At 34.6% G+C, this 19,676-nt stretch overlaps 1 long non-coding RNA gene across 1 annotated transcript; it reads left to right on the top strand.

Moving 5' to 3' along the window:
* Window positions 1-11,870: 11,870 nt before the first annotated feature.
* LOC131611301 (uncharacterized) lies at window positions 11,871-12,574 on the top strand. The gene is made up of 3 exons (XR_009286841.1): window positions 11,871-12,026; window positions 12,104-12,218; window positions 12,349-12,574. It is a non-coding gene; the product is annotated as an uncharacterized LOC131611301 (long non-coding RNA).
* The last annotated feature ends 7,102 nt before the right edge of the window (window positions 12,575-19,676 follow it).

The following is a 19,676-nucleotide window of genomic DNA, read 5'->3' as shown; positions in this document are numbered from 1 at the left end:
CACAACACCTGAACCGACCAAAATCACAAAAGGTCTATAAAACCTTGACAGCTACACCTCAATAGCATTGCATCATAAAACATTCCAAGAAATCAAATAAAAAATAACTTTTCTACTCACCCCAACGTAGCTTCTAATTCCATAGTGAAGTCTACTTAGACTTTCTCCTTCACTTTTTTCTCTGTAAAAATTAAAGTTGTGATCAGTTTATGATAACTAAAAAATTTATGGTTAAGATAACAAAACACCTTCCTCTTCAATACAAAAATATACCAGATTAAAAAATTTATGGTTAAGATAACTCACAGTTTTCCCTTGAATAGAAAGAGATCGGTAAGATTCTGAACAATCCATATGAGTTTTTTAGTAATAAATGCAAATCAATACAAAAATATACCAAAGTGAATCATAAGCTTGTTTAAAAGGATGTGGAACTTTGACATGGATGTCACAACCCTGTATGATAGACCAAAAAGCAAAGTTTCAAAGAGCAGCCACATATGAAAAGAGCAAGGACATATGAACAAAGATGTTAGTTGATCAAACTTTCAAAGAGCAACCACATTTGAACAAAGATGTTAGTTGAACAAAGTTTCAAAGTACAAATAAAGATGTTAGTTTCAAATCAGTGTTGCTATAACAATGTTTCCATGAAAACACAAGTTTGTTTATACAATAAATCAAAGTATAAATAAATTGGTATCACCATTTTATGTTATGTTAACAGAGAAATAAATGATATACCACCAACAACAAAAAGAACAGTTTCGTATAAAATGCAGGAAAAAATTAAAAGGACAAAGAGAAGAAATAAATTTGACACCCAGTTTGACATGCGTAGATCTTCATCATTAAACCCAAAGTTTGACTAAGCCAAAAGTTTAGATGGACAAAAGCATTTTAACAAAAAACATATGCAGGAAGAAGAACAAAAACGATGAACAGAAGTAGTAAACAAAACACCCAAATAGACATGCTTACATCTTTATCAACAACAACCAACTCAAAATGTTCTTTGTTCTTGTTAACAACCGTCCATTTGTGATGGATACGAACAACCACTTTCCAAAGCTCCTTCGTATCATTAATGTTCTTCACCGGCTCAAACGGTCTAGCCATTATTGTGTCTACAAAACCAGAAAAACGATTTGAGAAAGTAAAAGGAAGAGATAGTGAAAAGAAAATTGTTCTTCGGTTTAGGGTTTGTTCCGGACAGTAAAGAGAAGAAGAAAGAAAGAAAGAGAAGAGGAAAAAAAGAGAAGAGGAAAGAAAGATTACAACCTGTAAACAGTGGTCATTGGGAAGATCATCACTTGACACCTACTCTGCAGACACATTTTCTTCAGTTTTCGGTGTTGTGCAAACACCTTTTCTTCACAGTTTTCGGTTCAAATGCAACTGATAAGTGTAACAATAATATTAAATAATAGATGCAACTCATGATATGGGCAAAAGAAACCAATTATGTAACTAATACCAACTAATTGTCTGACAAATGATTACTTTGGACCTAAATTACCCCCATAAGTGATATTTGTCACATAATTAAGGCAGGGTTATTGTGTCTTAACCATCACATTTTCCTTTCTTATATTATAGAAGTGATAATAATTCAACTTCGTGGTGTGAGATATATTAAAAGAGTTTAAAATACATCATAAATTAACTTTATACATACAAACTAAAATTGTTATACTTGTCATGTCATATTAGTTATTTTAAAATAAAATTATATTTTAATTAAATACATGGTTGTAATTGGTTCACATGTATCCTTTTTTTCATTCATAAATTTTTAAATTAAGATTAAAAATTTAAAGTATATATTAAATATATCACAATAATATAATATATTCCCTCCTTAAATTATAAGTCTTTTTGCAAAATAAGCAACATTAGCAATACTTTAATAATATATTATTTTTTACTATTATTTTCTTTTAATTTTTTTATGTATAATAAATAAAAAATAATTTATAAAATCATATATAATTTTTCTTTCTTTTATAAAGTTAATTATATTTTTTAATTTGTATAAAATATCTAAAGCATTTTATAATTTAAAAGGGATGGAGTAATTAATTTAACTGAAATGAAATGCATGGTACATTATTGACACAAACTAAATATTATCACAATTTTGAATTTACTCTGTTAATAAAACAGTTCCCAATATTAAAGAAATATTAAATTTTTATAACGATTATACTCTTGTCCTTTAATATGAAACCAACATTTATCAAATTATAATTATTCTCAAAGAAGTTTTGCAAAAAATTATTAATTTATTAAAATCGGAAAATGAGCGTAAGCTATATATTGTTCTATAAATAAAGATTGATATAAGTTTCTTAGATACTGTGCTTCTAGTCATGGCTTATTCAAACTCAGTTGTCTTCAAATTCTCAATCATCTTAATTGTAATATTTGCATTTAAGATTATAGACATCGCAACTTTTAGTTTAAATCCTAGGGTTAAAGTTACAATTAAGAATGTTATACTAGGACAGACAAGATTATCTGTTCATTGTAAATTAAATCACCTAAGAATCCACTACAATCTGGACAAATTTATTGATTTACTGGTTGGTTCCTTGGGATCACTTACTCTTGAATCATATGAAGTCCACGATATGCCAATATTATCATCTGCAACTGGTTGATCTTGTAGGCAAAAGTAAGGCTTATTAGGAATTTGCATATCTTCTTCATCTGCTACTTCAAGCATCTCCATCACTTTAATCATAGAAGGACGGTCCTCAGGTTTTGTCTGTATACACCACAAAGCCACAATCATCATTTTCTTTGCCAATTTCATCTCTTGATCTGTGTCATTCTCAATTGATACTTCCCTTCCATCACGTAACTGATCATAAATCCAAAAAGGGAAATATATCTGGCTAGATTTATCAGCCAATGTATTCAAGTTCCTCCTTCTACTTGCCATCTCCATTAACAACATTCCAAAGCTATAAACATCATCTTTGTAAGATATTGTTCCAACATTTCTGTAGAATAGCTCAGGAGCCATGTATCCAATGGTTTCCCTTACGGCAGTTAATGTCACAGTACTTTTATCTATAGAATAAAGTCTAGCTAATCCAAAATCAGAAACTTTTGGATTGAAATTTTCATAGAGAAGTATGTTATGAGGCTTTATGTCAAAGTGTAGAATTTTCATATTGCATCCATTATGCAAGTAATCAATGCCTCTAGCCACTCCAAGAGAAATGAAATACAATTTTTCACAACTCAAGGTATGATTTTGAGGAGATCATTTTATTTAGTTCATAACACGTTATCAGCACGAAGCTCTCAAATAGAGCTGTCAAATAAGCCCTATAATTAAAAGCCCTATTTATTTAACCCCATTAAGGCCCTATTATAATGAGCCCTTAATTATTGAGATTTATTTTGGGCCCTAATATTTTAGGCCCTTCACATAATACATTTTTTTATGGCCCCATTGAAGGGGCCTTACTTTATTCCAAAAATTCACAAAACTTCATTTCCCAATAGCACGAAAACTCTTTTCTGTTCAGCAAAGCTTCATCTTCACCGAAGCTTCATCTTCATCGCCACCGTCATAGCCACCGTCAACCTATTGCGCCGCCATCGAATTTTTTCCATTACAAAATAAAGGTATTCTTCTCTATCCATTTCTCTTTAATCTCTAGTTTTTCTAAAATCAACTTTCATTTTTCATCTCATTTGATGTTAAATCTTTATGTTATAGGAATGAATCAATAGGATTGTAAATGGGCTCTTTTTCATCTTATTTGAATTCACATGGGTCATCTTTTATACATATAATATTGCTTAAGATGTGCATTCACAAGCTGTTTGTGAAAATGCTTCAATAACTTTATACATGTTTGATTTTTATTATTTGAATCTGCTTCTTAGCAAGTTATTGTTATTTGATTAAGTAATGATATTTTTTAAGAGTGTTGAACTAGTTGAATGGTTTTGTGATATTTGGGCAGTGGTATTGGATATAGTTGTGTATTGCAACTGCTAGAATCTTACTCTTAACTCCATTCATAATTGACAATTGTAGCTGTTTCACATATAGCAAAGTCTTCACTGTAAATTTCAATACCAAAAAAACTTCATAACCAATAAACCAACACAACAATAATAACGACAAATGCATGAGTAATTCATTGAATGACAATGAGCATAAGGCTATCGCGCTAAGGAGAGAACATTTCCCTAATTGATATCATATACTGACTGCATCAATATATAATTAGCATTAGCATAATATCCCAAGTTGAGCTTGTTGCTAAGAGCTTTTATTTAGTGGTTTTATCATAAGGGTACATGATAGATTAAGTACATTCATCCGCATTCAGTTCAAAGGCACTTTAAAGCTCCTTGATGTTCTTTCCAAATACTATCATTTTGCTGGTAGATTGAAATCTATTAGTCCCATTGTAAAGTGATTTTAAGAACTGCTACCAAATTAGAAATGGGTTTCTTTATTGTAAGTTGTGACCATTTATAGTTAGCATTGTTCATTTTTTTTCAACTGAAGAATTTATATAGCCTTGTTTGAATGATAATGTCATGCGTTGCTAAGCTTTTTATTTTCATACAATTCCATTGTGTATGCAATCATTGTTGTCTATCATTATGTCTATGGTTTTTCTACATTATGGTCAATGGTTTTTCTACATTATGTCTATCAGATTTCCTGTTTTATTTTATCCTTATTTTCTTTGTTGTTGTTCTTTGTGTTTTGAGCAGCTTTTATTTTGCGACACCCTCTTGTTGCTAGTGTTGTCATGGCAGCTCCGGAAGGTTCTAAATGCATGTAAGATCAAGCTCACATCTGAAGTCATTGAAGAAATTAACGAGATTCATTCAAGGTTTCCAAATCCATCTATTGCCATGATTGCAATTAGTTAATAGTATAATCTTTGACTTGCTGTTAATATTCTAGAATTGTATAATCTTTGACTTGCTGTTAATATTCTAGAATTGTATAATTTTTGAATTGAGATACATAATATGCTTGCTTATGTGAAGAAAAAAATATAAAGTCCTATTCAAAATATATATATATATATATATATATATATATATATATATATATATATATATATATAGTTTGTTTTTTATATACTCAATATATATTTTTTATTTTTGAAATTTTTTGTTGGAACAACTTTTTTTTTTTTTTTTTTAGAATTTTTTAACAGAAGTTTTAATTTATTTTTTTTCAATTTTAAAAAAAAACTAATTTAACAAGTTGTTTGTTTTTTTGAAAATTTTAAACATATTTTTAATTTTTTATATTTAAAAGTGATTTATTTTTTGAGTTTTTGATTCTATTCTATTTAAAAATTAAGTTTTTTATTTTATTTGGGGCCTTATAGCCCTCTTTAAAATTTTGGGCCCTTCTAACATTGGGCCCTATGTATTTGAGGGCTTACTATTTTAAAATTATTTTAGGCCCTCTTATTATAAGGGCTAGGGCCCAAATTAATTGGCCCCTTAAATTGACACCTCTACTCTCAAATATGATTTTGAGGAGATTATTTTATTATATTTTTGATATTCGATAAATATAATCATATTAGAACATTTAAAATTCTGCAATTCTATTGTAATTTTTTTGTTCAATAAATTTATTATAAATTTATGTTTAAGATTATGTAATTTTATTGTAACTTTATTTGTCATAGAGTTGATGTATGTTTAAGAACAATATAAAAAAAATCTCAGGTAGTAACTCAATGTAAGATGGGTTGATGTTGTTAAAGTTATGGATAACATGTGTTGTTTTACAATGATTCCGATTGTGATGGATAGTGCACAAATAAGTTTGATTGCGTCAAAGGATGAAATGACTTTTTACATCCCAGAAGGATGGTTATAATTTTTAGGTCATTGTTTGTAACAAAAGCAAAGCATCCCTGAAGGATAGCGAAATAACATTGTATAATTCCTGAAGAAATTGTAATGCTGTATTTACTATTTTCGTTTAAGATGGACCAGATTTTTTTTTGTTTCTCATAGAAAAAGTTAAGATTTTTTTTTTGTTAGAGTCAACATTACTTGAAAAGTATATACATGTCCAAATTTCTAATGTTATGAAAATAAATGATAGTTGTTGGAAATTATGAACAATAATTGTCATGGGTGTTGTTCCAATATGACAAAGTTAAAGAGGATAAAAGTACCCATAGACAAAAGTGGAAATTGGCTTCAAATTTGTCTGAAGGAATTTTGGTCAATTTTTTTTACTATACATCCACTAGTAGAACTTGCCTTTAAAAATTGTCTGAACGAATTTTGGTCAGTTTTTGCACTAACATTCACCCGTGGAAGTGTAGTTAAATTTGTGTCAGGTTACTGAAAGTTTAATCGACGTGAACATTTGTGACATGACTTTGAAGGGTTTTTTTAGCTTCCTAGAAGGATTATGCAAATAATTGTTTCTTTTTATCACTACGAAGATCATTTGTGATATATAATTTCCGAAGAGTTAAAGTTTTAAAATAAGGATTGCTCACACCTTAAATTGTTGTATCTATAATATTAGAAGAACTTCATCATGATATTAATGAATCCCAGAAAGATTGCATCTATACTAATAACATATCCCAGAAGGATTGCATCTGTTATGTTAAAAATTTGAAAAATGATTGCATCACCTATATTATCGAATTCTAGATAGATTGGATCAATGATAGTGAAGTATCTCAAAAGGATTTCACAAAGAAATTTGTGTGTTTTGATGTAAAAAAAATTGTAATATACTCATAAAATATTTGTCATTCCAGAAGAATGACATGAGTGACTCTAACACATCCCAGAAGGATAACTATATTTTTGGATTATTGTAATTTTCTAGCATTTGGCTATGTTAAAAACTTATTAAATTTGTTAGAGTATAAATTATCTTATATATATATATATATATATATATATATATATATATATATATATATATATATAATTTTAGTGGTATGATTTTGTATGATTTTGATAATTATATGATAATATGTTCATATGCATGCATATGATTAAAGTGTTAAATTATGAGATATTATTAGGATGATCAATGTTTGCGGATACAATTTCTTTATTCACATTATTTCTAAATATTGATATTTTAACAAGAGAATTAAAAAATTGCAATCTATTAAAGAATATATCAATAGTCTAAAATTGCTACATATTTTAAAGTTGTTACAATAGTGCTTAGATTTCTCATATATATATCTTAATTATACTATTCTTTTCTTTTTACAAGTATAGTGTATGGATGACATTTGTTAGTCCATCTTAAAGGAACAAGAAAGTAAGCTCATATTTTGATAGAGTCGAGATTCGAATGAACTTTAATCTTTTATATTTTCTTTTTGTGTGTTCTCTTTATGTCTTGCCAATATTTTCATCATAGATAATTCACATGAATTATATTGGAGGTATTGAATATATTTGTATTACACAAATAAATTTGGACATAAAATGTATAATAGAAAAGCTAGGCTTTTTCCTCGGGCTTGTACTACACTTATATTAGTACAATTGAAGCACATGTCATTGTAAACCAGTAGTTTACAAATTACACTTAAATGTATCGTTGGTAAAACCGGTTGGGTCATCTCGGATATAATATGATGCGAATAATTTGTATTGAAGAACCAGAAGTTTCTTCAATCCAGTCAATTTTTGTGTGTTTCTAAAGGAAAATAAAAAATTTGAGAAATTGCGTTTTTATGACATTAATTGTTGCATCGACTAAAATATCATGCATATGTCTCTACTCATAACCCGAAGTTTGTGAAATTATTTTCTCAACTAATTAAACTAAGATCTTGTTTTCTGAATTTTTTAGAAATTCATGTATAAGTATCACATATATTATTAAAATTGATATTGAATATCATGTAATATATGTTCATAAAAAGAAAATGGACCCGAAGATCCATTCTTTAGACGTCTAAAGTTAATTATATGGTTGATACTTATGAGATCAACAATTCTAAATTATATATTTGAAACACCCAAAGTATGATATTAAGATATTTATTCGCATTAGCCAACAAGATATTATATCTTAGTCCTGGCTAATTTATTCTTATACTTCTCATCTAAGTGAACATTTGGATGTGTTGTGTATATTCCAATTGCTCTAATATAATACATTAAGATGAGTCATGAAAGAATATTGGAAAAATATAATTAATATGAATCTCAATTTTGAGGATATAATTTGAGAAAATAAACAAATACTTGATTGCAGCCCAGTAGACTGATTATCACTTGATAAATTAATTTTTCCAATATTAGGGGGAGAGAATAAGCAGCTGAAATCATGAACAAGAAGTTCAAATGAACATCTGAAATCATGAACAAGAAGTTCAAATGAACAGCTGAAATCATGAACAAGAAGTTCAAATGAACAATTTAAAATAAATTGTTGTCTTGATCCTCGTACAAATCAATATGAACCTGTCGCACGCTCGCGAAAAAATGAACAGAGTCGCCACTAATATATTTATCCCATAAGGGAAAGGAATATCAGAAAACCTAACAAAGGAAGGAACAGGGTCTTACGACCAGAGAATCTAGGTACGGGAGTCGGTTACGCAAGGGGAAGGTATTAGCACCCCTCACGCCCATCGTACTCGATGGTATCCACCTATGTTTGTTTCTATCTAAAGGGTGTATAACTATGTCTATGTCTAAATGCGAAATGAATGCAAAATGTAGGGAAAATAAAGAGTTGTACTCGCACGGGCCCTACCCCGCTGCCTACGTATCCTTTTCAGGAATCAGAGTTACCGTAGCTCGGCTAAAGATTTTCTGTTTGTTTTTGTGTTTTTTAATTGGGTGGAGTCAACGCTCGCGCTCTTGCATAAGGGATCGCCTAGGATGCAATGGAGCGGAGATAACGGTGCCCTTAGGAAGAAGAAAGAGATTGGTTTGTGTCTTTTAGGGTAGATGAGTGATGAACAGTACCCAATACCGGGCCACTCACCACTTTCTCTACTTTGCTTTAGTCTGAACCATTGTTAGGTGTTTTAAAGCGTTTTTGTTTGTGTGTTTTTTAAGGGAGTTTACTTTGCGATCCGAATCACATAAAATGTATAATGATCGAGAAGCAGATTAAAGAATGAATCCTACTCACTTCCATCCCATTATGTAATGTTTGAGAAGCAGATTAGAGAATGAATCTCACTCGTTTCTCTCCCATTAATTAATGTTTGAGAAACAGATTAGGGAATGAATCCCACTCGTTTCTCTCCCATTAAGTAGTGACCGAGAAACAGATTAGGGAATGAATCCCACTCGTTTCTATGCCACTAAGTGATTGAGAAATAGATTAGGGAATGAATCCCACTCATTTCTCTATCACTTGCTTAATGTGATTCGCATCTTCCTTTTATTAATGTTTTAAAGAGTTGAAAAAGAAAAAATAATGCAAAAGGGAACTAGATCTAACATTCTAATCTATGTTATTTTAATCTACAAATGGCCCTAAGGTCGAGGATAACTATCCTATCTCAATTCCTCTTATCAAAGAAGGAAGAGTCTAAGGGAACATGGCAAGCAATAGTAAGGAGTAAGCAACATCAAAGCAAGAAATGAGAGGCTAAGCATGGAAACAAGAGAAAGAAGCCCCAAGTCAGTAGCAGCACATGGGATTGAATGTCCCAAATCAAATACAAAAGCATCACGGTACCCTACAAAAACATCCACAAGAAGTCGTCAAAGTATCGCATGCGTCGCTACTTACCAATTAGCGGACAAACATCAGTTACTCAAAACAAAAACAAATGAACACATGGTCTAAGCTTGAAGTCAGTAGCAAACTCATTCATTTAGTTCCAATACCCTATGTTAATCTATATTAGTCAATTAGCATGAAACAATACAAAACTCTAACCAAAACTAGACAACACTAGGTCAATACTAGCTAAACGGTTTCAAATTGTGAATGAAGTTAGAAACATGCAATCAAATGGTACAAGTCAGTAGCAAATAGCCTATACTAGATGCCTAAACAATCACAAAATCATGCCAAGAAGTTTCACACAAAATTACGGGTCATTTGTACAAGTTACGGTGCAATCGTCGACCAAAAACAAGTTATTTACATGTGAGAGAGAAAAATCGAGTAAAATGGGAAAACATGATTTAAAATTTTCAATTCCAGGTCTTAGGACCTCTAAACATCCCTAATTATATGTACAAAAAGGAACCAACATTATTGCATGAATACATTTCAATTTGAGAGCGCAAACGTCACAATTGTCTATTAGGAACGCATGTTAATCGAGTCAAACAACACTAACCAAATACCAATCAAAACAAAGAATTAGGAGTTCATCTTTTATACACAGCATCATGGGTTAGTATACAGCAATCATACAAAAATTGGCAATTAGATTCTGATCCTAAAGTATTAAACGAAATCACTTTGCGAAATCTATCAAAACCGAAAGAAACATGAACATACCAAAGTAAATGATTTATTAAAAATAACAAACTAACTTCTAAAAATATACAAAAAATACCAAAAATATATACACACATATATCTATCTAAAACCTATTTTTATTTATTTTTTATTTCATGGAAAAATGATTTATTGATCAAAAATTAGAGAAACAAAACAATTGAAAACGAAAATCAATTCTGCCTAAGGATGGGGTGCATTAGTAATTTTAAAATGAACTAAAATTAGTTATAAGTATAAAAAATGGGCTCAGCGATGGGGGTGAGCAAGTAGTAATTGTGTTCTTTAGCCCAAAGCATGATGATCCATCAATAATTCAGTTCTGTGTAATACTGATTACCACTCAGGTTTTCCATTAATCCTAATCATTAACACTAATTAAGTCTAATTAATCACATTAAAAACATGTTAATGAAAAAACTTGAATCAGGAAAGGAAATAGGGTTACACTTTTGAGCTTTCACGTTGCAGCTTCTTCCCCTTCTCTCTGTCAACGAACGTACGGCAGCTGACGCCCTCCTTCGACGGTGAAATTTCGCCGTCCGCCACCACCGACACGTCACGTCCTCTCTCTTTTCCTCTCCGATTCTCGTTCTCTCTGACTCTCGATCTCTCGTTTAGCCTCTGTTCTCTTTAGAATCTCAAGCTCACACATCTCTATTCGTTCTCACACGGCATCCAAAGAACTCGCGCAAGAACGACGGTTCATCATCTCAGATTCACTCTCAATCGAATGCGTTTTCTAATACAAACTAACGGAGCTTGTTCGGCGTGCCTTCAATCGCGACGAGAACAGATAGAAAACCAAATCCTTCAGGTAATCATATTCGATATTCTTCTTCCTCTTTTCGCGATCTTCTCTCCTTCTTTTCTTCGTTTCTTCCTTGAATCGTTGTCGCAGATTGAAAGATTGTTGATGATAAAGGTTGTTACGATTGCGGTGATGAAGGCGTGGTGTTGTTGATTCGATGCGAAGGTGATGATAGATGATGAAGGTGCTGAGTTCTCGATGAATTTGCAGTGAATTCAGTGATGGTTTGTTGATGAAGATCGAAGCCTGAATTGAATGGTTGAAGTTTGTTGCGGATTTTTTTGTGTTGATTTCTGGTTCTTTACAGGTTTCTGTTATGGGAGAGTGATGAGGATGAAGTGATGGAGAATGAATGAAGGGATCAAAGAATGGTGAAGATATGTGAATAATGGTGAAGAAGCATAGTGAAGGCTCAGAAGAAAGTGGAGCGAGAGTGGTCCAGGAAGCATAGAGGTGAAGGTTCGTTCTCTCCTCATTTTTCAGTTATATCTTTCTGTTATAGCTCTGTTGATTCAGTTACATGGTTAGGATTAGCTGTTAGTTAGGAATGTTAGAAATTAGTTGAGGGTAGTTAGTTATAGGTTTAGGAGAGTTTGATTTTCTTTTCTTTACTGAACTGTACAAATGCAAGACTTAATTGAAATTATGAATGCTTGATGCAGGGCTGATACTTGTGGGAGCTGCAAGTTGTGTACTGTATTTGGAGTGGCATGTAATGTGCATTGTTTATATGTATGTATCTTTTTATTGACGTTCTGTAACTGTGGAAATGGTATATGAACCTGATTTTGTTAACTCTGACCTCGCAGATATGCATCGGGCTCTTGAACTAATGTAATGCCATTCGAACTGGTCTAAGATGTGAAGATGTTTGACCGCCTTGTGACAGATTTTGGTTTACATCTTTGTCTGTGAGTTATGCCGGTAACTGTTGCAACTTGCGACCACTTGTCAATTTTGGTCTGAACCGATGCACATATGGGACTGCCATGGATTGAATTCCTTTGCATTTTTAGTGTATGTATGAAACTGATATGTTCCGGTTGATTTGCAGGTTAGCTCGGAATTGGCTTGTTCACTCGGCTTGTGTATGGCTAGTTTGGAATACTCTTCGATCAATCTGCGGTAAAACTCAGACTCAGCAGCAATCACATTTGAGTCAACAATATAGTCAATTTTGGGAGATTTATTTAATTTGTTTATTACAAGGTTCTGTTTGTAAAACAAGATTCTGTTTGTAATAACTCCCTTTTTGTGATGTAATAAATGGACCTTGTGGAGATTTGGAACTGTAATGATTCTTAATTTGACTTTGTTTGAATGTTGACCCTTTTCAATTAATTTTGAAATCCACTCTTTCCTTCCCTTTTCAACTTGAACATTCGACATTTTCGATCTTGTTCTAACATGCCACTTGGAAACTTGAGTGAACCACAGGGTGAGATGAAAACTATCAAAACCCTATGGTAGACATTTGGCTGGTAAGTCAACCTTGGTCAACCTTTTGAGGTTGACTTTGACCAAAGTTTGACGCTTTATCCAATGGCTTCCAAAGATGAAATGATTCACCAAAACACCATATAAACTCCGACACCCGCATACAAACCCAAGTAAATGCCTTGTAATTCAAATAATCAAATGATCCAATACTTAGTAAAATCCCAAATGAACCAAGTTGCCGGAGATGATGAGGACTAATTGAAATCCAATACCGAGACCTGGAAACAAAACCAATTCTTGGCACTAAAGCCCTAGAATTCCACTGATGATACAGACCAAAACAAGCCCTAATCGGGGTTCTTGTTCCACGAGGACCTCAAATGAAATGAACCCACACATATAACAACTCTCTTGGTCTTCTGATCCCTTGCCAAATTATTGATTAATGAATGCATGTGTTATGTTAATGCCCTAATGGACAGATGATGCAAATGAAATGAAAAGCATAAGTCAGTTAAAAATTAAAGGGTAGGACAAATTTGGGGTATGACAGCTGCCCCTATTTAATCATCTTAAACCTGAAGGTGAGATTGGCGTTAGCCTTTCGAACATTCGAGGTAGAAGAAGAATAAATATCAAGACCTGAAATTTGTCCTGAAAAGATGGTGTAAGTGTTATTCTTATTTTTTCTTTTTGTTTTGATATCTGTTGGGGAAAGAGAAATTTTGTTTTTTCTGATGGAAATATTTACAGTGGGTAATGGGTTTGAATGGAGATAGCTTATAACGTGGTAGCGGTGCCGACACGGGGTTTTCAAAGAGAATGGTCGTATGAAACAATGATCGAAAGAAAAAGACCTCGTGCGATTTACGACTCAACGTCAGGACTGAAAGGAACAAGATCTCGTGACGATCTATGACTCAACATCGAAAGAAGATCTCGTGGCGATCAACTCGTCAATAGAAGAAAGGGAATAAGATCTTGTGGCGATCTTATGACTCAACATCGAAAGAAGATCTCGTGGCGATCAACTCGTCAATAGAAGAAAAGGGAATAAGATCTCGTGGCGATCCTATGACTCAACATCGAAAGAAGATCTCGTGGCGATCAACTCGTCAACAGAAGAAAAGGGAATAAGATCTCGTGGCGATCCTATGACTCAACATCGAAAGAAGATCTCGTGGCGATCAACTCGTCAACAGAAGAAAAGGGAATAAGATCTCGTGGCGATCTTATGACTCAACATCGAAAGAAGATCTCGTGGCGATCAACTCGTCAACAGAAGAAAGGGAATAAGATCTCGTGGCGATCTTATGACTCAACATCGAAAGAAGATCTCGTGGCGATCAACTCGTCAACAGAAGAAAGGGAATAAGATCTTGTGGCGATCTTATGACTCAACATCGAAAGAAAATCTCGTGCGATTCTCCACACTTTGGAAAGGAATAAGACCTCGTGGCGATCTATGACTCAACATCAGGACTGGAAGGAATAAGATCTCGTGGCGATCTAAGACTCAACATCGGGACTGGAAGGAATAAGATCTCGTGGTGATCTAAGACTCAACATCGACTCGACATCAAGGGACAAAAGAAGACATTGTGTCAGACACTCATCAGAGATTGAAGATACCTCGCATCGGCACCGAGGTTGGAAAAGATTTGAAATGTGGTAGCAGATATCAATCGGAATTTGTAAGGACAACCTTTTGTGTGAGGATGTGTCGTCGTCTTGATTGAGTGTTGATTTGTATTATCTGGCTTATGCTTTGTATGCATGTTTGAATTTTTCTATGGCGTAATGCTCCATTTTGATGGATATGCTACGCTTTTGAGGATGCAATGTTATATGCAGTGAATACTATATGCAGAGTGCCAAATAAAGGCATTAGTGAGGTAAACACCAGGGAGAATCCCCTTAGTGTTAAGGACCATGTGGAGGTGCCAATAGATATTGGACTTTGATTTGTAAGATGCACCTTCTTTGACTTGAAGAATAATTTCTGACTTCTCACCATGTGCCACTGCTTGGAGGATTTTCAGCTTGAGGAGATTCCCTCGATTCACCATGTTAGGGATGAGAAATCCAGGTAACGAGCCTTGGTTAGGGAAGTAGGACAACTCCTAGGAGAAATAAACTCCTGTGCTTGAGGAATGGAACAAACTCTCGGGAGAAATAAACTCCTACGCTTGGGAGAGACCTAGTTTCCAGGAGAAATAAACTCCTATGATTGGGGAGAGAACAAAATAACCCAAGAGATTGTGCCCCAAGCTTCACGACCCATGAAGGAATTTGCACTATAGAATCCTTGGAGAGATTTGTCGAATCTCGACGTAATTGCCCCAGATTGGTTGAATTCAAGAGAGATTCCTCGACATGACTGCCCCAGATTGATCAAAGCTTGAAGAGATTTATCGACATGATTGCCCCAGACATGCTGAATTTGAGAGGTCACCTCGACTTAATTGCCCCTGATTAGGTACATATTACTAGAATCCCCAAGCTTTCTTTGTTTTGAAGTCAAACAAAACATGGAAACAACTTTACCACGCTCAACAGAGTCTTCAAACTCTTCCCCACAGAGTAATCAAAAAACGCATCAACTGTTCATGCCCAACGAATTTCTTTAGAGAACCTGCCCCTCGATGGTCCATGTTTGAGGTGATTAGCTTTTACTCCTCGGAGTTCTCAAGTTTCTTGTACCTTGACATGATCAAGTTACTCACTGATTCTCATCCTTGAAAATTTACTTGATGTTAAGCACATATTTTGCATGCAAAAGAATGTTAATTCTAAGAATGATAATTCTAATGCAAAGCCTATGTTAGTCTTGAAGTTGTAAAACTTTTTTTTTGTGAAATGAGGTTGCGACCTCTTGTGACCGAATCACTAGTTGACACAACCTCGATTTTTGCATATGGAAGATAAAGCAAACGTACGATACCAACATGGATATGAGTCTCGCTTCATTAGGAGTCAGTTAAACGCTATCTAATCGGAGTGCGCTTTCAAAATAAACCCTACTTCAATTAGGACTTTTGAGGGTTGTAACTTGGCCAGGTTCACGGTTTTCAGAAAACAAAGGATTTTAGGCTCAAAATTATCTGGTACCCACCCCCTTCGTGATGTTCTCCATTCCTAGGTTCCATTAACTCGACATGAGTGTTCATTCCTCACAAGGAATTTGGGATGGTTGAGGAATCAATGAGGTTTTTCGGACATGGCAGTCACTCACTTTCCTATTCTTCCGATTGATCATCACACGACTTTGTTCCTTTGATGAGGATTTTTATTTTGTAATTCTTGTTTTTCGCTTCTGCTTTCCCTAACTTTTGCCTGGACAAATTCTCTTGAATTTTATTTTGGAGTCCAGCGGGATGCCCTAACTTTTGCCTAAGTCCCTTATTTCAAGTTTTCGACTTAGCGGGCTTTCTTTTTTTTATTCACTTTTTGAACAAGTCGTGTGATCTTGCGTTGCTCTCGATTTGTTTGAAATATTGTGACTGTCTCATTCTCTGATTGATGAGGGATAACCATTGAGGCATCGTCCTCTTTTGCCCTCTTGATGGGATAAGGATAATCATTGCGGCCTTGACATTCCTCAACCTTTTGAAGGATAACCATTGTTGTATCCTTAGATGCATACCCTTTTGGTGAGTTTTGAAAGCTCGATCAAGTTAAATGAACACTACCCTGCCCCAAGGTTAAAATAAGGGTTTTTGTGATTAGAAAAGAAACTCCTACTTCAAGGCTCAAAGGGGGTTATCGAGGGTCTATCTCCCTTATATCTCCGGTGTTTGGGGATTTGAAACAATGCCTGTACATCCTCAGTAGGGTTTTTATTTGAAAACACATGATTAGAGATTTTTCATTTTTATCTTTCATCATTCTCCCTCAGCTTTTTGCATAAGCAAGCAATTAGTAAAGTTGGTATCGTAATGCCAAAACATTTTATGAGTGATAACGAATGGATTACTTCAAGACAAACATAGAAAATGTATTATGATTTTCATTCAGAAATTAACAAGTTTTTACATGCTATTGATGCTTAAACACACAAATGAAAAATTACAATGAGAATGCAGTAAGAAACTAAATGGGTGTCGTTGTTGAGGAGACTTGACTCCGTTTGGACTTGTTGAGCTTGAATACTTTCTGCAGTTCCTTCCGAATACTTTAGATTACTCCAAAAGAGAACTCCAACGAAGTCACCTATGAGTCGTAAACTTTTGCCTTGCTTTAGGGATTCGAGCAACGCGGGTGGTGCAATGCTCAAGATAAGAGTACGTCTTGCTTATCCCTCGTGCGGGAGCCCCAAGCATAGTTGTTAGAGTAGTAATCGCCATCATAAATGGGAAGAATCTTGTATGATCATCAACTCAAGAGAGCCACTTATGGTGAAGAAGACCCAATACTAGAATCTTAACCAATTGTGATTCCAACAAACAAGGAAACGAATGAGCACAAGGCAATCACATCAATTTGTTTCTCATATTTTTCTTGTCTTTGTTAACTAGCAAAGCCACTGAGAAGGAGATCCTGAGAAAAGGCAACTGATATCCGAAGTAGAACCTTGAGAATGAGGATCATTGTGAAGAACACTCTTGATTATCACACAAAAGAAGATTCTGACGGATTCATATAGGAATTTGTGATGCTTTTAGGGATTCGAGCAATGCAAATGGCGCAATGCTCAAGATAAGAGTACGTCTTGCTTATCCCTCGTGCGGGAGCCCCAAGCATATTCATTGAAGAAGTATTTGCCATGGAGGAACCTTGCGTAGTCACCAAACTTAGAGCAGCTATTTGTTGCAAAGAGAACTCAAACACCAACTGCAACACCAACCTCCGCGGATACAGCTGAGCATAAGAACCTTGAGAATGAGAGATGCTTCTACAAAACATTCTTGATTTATTTATTTATTTTTTTTTTTGGAAAAGATTATGACGAAGTTGCTCGAGAATTTGTGGTGCTTTTATTATTATCATACCAACCAACTCAGACAAGGAAGTAGTCTTCAACAAAATACGGAAATGAAATGATGATTGCCAATGTTGAGGAGCCTTGACTCCATTTGGGCTTATTCTTCTTTTTTTTTGTTTTGGGCATTCACTTATGCATGAACTCTACGTTTTATGCGCAGGCCATTTGGAGTGAATGATATTACTTTGGAGTTAATGAGATCTTGGACTTTGTGTTTCAAAATATTACAATCCTCAGTTGAATGTCCAGATGTCCCAGAATGGTACTCACACCTTGCATTTAAGTCATATCCTTGAGGAATTGGTATTGGAGGGGGCTTAAACTCCCTTAGTTGGACCAAAGAATCCTTGAGCAAATGAGAAAGGAGCTGACTATAGGTCATAGGAATTGGGTCAATCCTTCTTGGTGGTCTCCTTGGCATTTGTGGACCCTGCTGATGGCAATGATTCCAGTACCCATTCTGTTCAGGTGTCTTCCTCTTTTGATTTGGCTGAGAAACAAATGGAGACTGATGAGGTGGGAAACCTGGAACCCAAGATGGTGCATTATGCTTCTGATTTGAAGTAGATCTGACATAGAAGTATGAATCAACCTTTTCTTCCACCGCAGTTGGAACCCCATTTCCTCGAACAAACATACCCTCGGGGGTGAACAAAATCACTTTTGAATCAATGAGATCTTGAATTTGCTGCTTCAGCGCCCTACAATTCTCAATATCATGACCAGGTGTCCCAGAATGGAACTCACATCGAGCATTGGCATCAAAGCTGGGGGGAAGCTTTTTAGGCGTAGCCAATTCTCGTAGCTCAATCAACTGAAGTTCCAGCAGGCAAGGAAGTAACTGAGCATAAGGTATCGGGATCGGATTGAGAAGCCTCTGAGGTATCTTAGGCTTTTTCCCACACATTTGACCCCCTTGATTCATTCTAGGGACATGAACAGATTGATGTGGAGGTAATGGCACTTAAATTGAGGGAGAGCTCCCTGAGGCATTCCATGAGTGGAAAGGAATCCTATTGGGAAGAAGGAATCAACAACTTCTGTCGCAGCAGCAGGAACAACATCACCTTCCTTCCTTAATACCGTCTTCAGAACTTCCATGACCAAGCTCAATTGAGTCTTCAACTGACTATTCACCTCTTTTAGTGCATCCTGATTACGGACCAAGTCTCGCATCTCCAACATAAGATGACCCATTTGTTCCTTCATCTCATCCATTTCCTCACGGAGTTGTTCCATAGTTGATCTTGGAGTTGTGGCAGTGAGAAGTCAAATCTGTTGTTGATCTTGAAATCTGGATGGAAATGGCCCCATAAGTCTTTGAAAGAACCATGAAATGCATGATAGTATGAATGCATGTTTCATTTATGAGAGATCCTAAAGTCTTTTCAGACACTTTCATTCTTATTTTTTTTGGAATTAAAGCTTCCTTTTTTTGTATAGAGTATCTTTTCTTTTCTTTTTTGCTTTTCTATTTCCTTTTCTTTTACATATCTTTTCTTTTCTTTTCTTTTCTCTCTTTTTTTGGAAATAGACTTTAGGATCTTTCATAAATGGAGTGGACAAAGCAATGATGTTATGCAATGCAAAAGCATGGGATCCTCGGTCCATATAATCTTAGTAACCACTGTACAATCCTCTGAATAACTGATACAGGTCAAATATCACAGAATCAAAGGTCCGACACCTTTTTGAATACCAGGAAGACCAATAGTCACCAACAGTACCTGTCATGTATATCCCTCCCCACTCACAGGTGAATCTAGGTCAGGGTAGGTCAAAAAAGCCAACAGAGGATTGAAAGTAGGCGTAATCATACGATATTGCCTCTTTCAACCAAGCTCTGTCCGTGGATACATGATCGGATCAATCAGACATACGTCTTCTGTCCGTCATGGCCACTCTATTCCTAGTTCCTAAGGTATCACTCATGGCCTGGGTATTGGGCCTTTTACCTC

The sequence above is a fragment of the Vicia villosa genome, linkage group LG6, assembly GCF_029867415.1.
Source record: "Vicia villosa cultivar HV-30 ecotype Madison, WI linkage group LG6, Vvil1.0, whole genome shotgun sequence".
Taxonomy (NCBI): domain Eukaryota; kingdom Viridiplantae; phylum Streptophyta; class Magnoliopsida; order Fabales; family Fabaceae; genus Vicia; species Vicia villosa.
The sequence above is the reverse complement of the archived record's forward strand: the minus strand, read 5'-3'. Positions and strand labels throughout refer to the sequence as shown.